The sequence below is a fragment of the Echinops telfairi genome, unplaced genomic scaffold (genome assembly GCF_000313985.2).
Source record: "Echinops telfairi isolate 266 unplaced genomic scaffold, ASM31398v2 ScPeMD7_3533;HRSCAF=4204_0, whole genome shotgun sequence".
Lineage (NCBI taxonomy): Eukaryota > Metazoa > Chordata > Mammalia > Afrosoricida > Tenrecidae > Echinops > Echinops telfairi.
This window is the reverse complement of record NW_022107431.1, coordinates 54797029-54798564: the sequence shown is the minus strand read 5'-3', so window position 1 is coordinate 54798564 and position 1536 is coordinate 54797029. Positions and strand designations below refer to the sequence as shown.

General features: G+C 38.8%; 1 non-coding gene across 1 annotated transcript; it reads right to left on the bottom strand.

Annotated features, from left to right (window-relative positions):
• Positions 1 to 835: 835 nt before the first annotated feature.
• Positions 836 to 967, bottom strand: LOC115871076. The gene has a single exon (XR_004047065.1). It is a non-coding gene; the product is annotated as a small nucleolar RNA SNORA66 (small nucleolar RNA).
• Between the last annotated feature and the right edge of the window lie 569 nt (positions 968 to 1536).

Sequence of the window (1536 nt, the reverse complement as noted above, 5' to 3'; positions counted from 1 at the left end):
GGGAAAGATGAGGACCTGATGCCAGGGGCTTAGGTGGAGAGCAAATGTTTTGAGAATGATGAGGGCAATGAATGTACAAATGTGGTTTACACAATTGATGTATGTATGGATTGTGATAAGAGTTGTATGAGCCCCTAATAATAAAAAAGAGAGTCTTCTTTTTCAATGACACTCTATTTTACCAGGAAAGATATTGTTGTCCAAAGAATGGATTTTCCTGATATCTAAAGCAGGTCAGACAAAGTATAGACTTGCTTCTGAGGAGCATCCTGAATGTACTTCTCCCAAGAGAGGTGTTCTTCTGGCGTGTACAGGACTTTCAATATTCTTCCCCAACATCATAATTTAAATGCACTAATTCATCTGTGTCTCTTCCATGTAGACTGCTCTTAAAACCATGAGCAACTGTTAAACACTGCCATCGAGTCTATTTAGACTCATAGCAATGCTATAGGAGAGGGTAGAACTGCCCGTAAGACTGCCCATTTCTAAGACAAAAAATCTGTATGGGACCAGAGAGCCTCGTGTTTCTCCCATGGAGAGCCTGATAAATTCAAACTATAGACCTTGGGGTTAACAAGCCAACTTCTAACCAACTTTGCCATCAGTACTCTCTTTCTTATCTTTGTATACATATTATCCTTCAATGTAGAGCACTTTACTTCAAGATGATATTGAAATCTTTTTGATAATGAATGGGTTCCTATTCCTCTTGAATTTATCATTTCCAACCTGGTAAACCATATGATTGTATGATTCAAAATGGCCAATACCAGTCCATTTCAGCTCATTAATCATTAGGATATGGGTCTTTAAGTTACCCTTTTTTTTTTTTTACTGTAGTAGGAAAGAATGAGCCACCTCAGTAGTCCCTGAAGCTAAAACATTACTATTCCCACAATTACTTTAGCAAACCTGGTTCCCCTTGCTTCTGCAACATCATGCAAAGGATTCATTTATTTTTAACAACTGCCAATGTTCCTAGATTCCTACTTTGTACATTACCCTTTCTGATTATCATGCATGTTTGCATCTGTTTCCTCTCATTTGAGGAAGAATGAGAATTTCCATGAGCAAATGAAGGTGCTGAAAGTTTGGCTTCATCCATATCATTAAGGTCTACTCTTTGAGAAGGAATTTCTTTCCCTGTCATATTTTGAGTGCCTTCCGATCTGAAATGTTCATCTTCCAGTGCTTGAGCAGGTTTTCAGTGGCTAATTGCTCAGCAGTCAAGAACCTACTCCTTCTTCTTAGTCTGTGCTTATTCCAGAAGCTCCACTGGAGCATCTTGGCAGTGAGTGACCTTGCTGGTTGTTGAAACACACAGCTTCCAGTTTCATAGCAACCCATAAACTTCCACAGTTCAATGAATGGATAAATAGGTAGGGTGTCGGGATATCATAAATAGTATGTATTTTCCATTACCATTATAAGATATCTACATAGTGCAACCTATTTGCATTCAACTACTAACTTAAAGATTGACGCTTCAAAACCAGCCAGCATTGCCCCAGGAACAAGACCTGCCAACTTGCT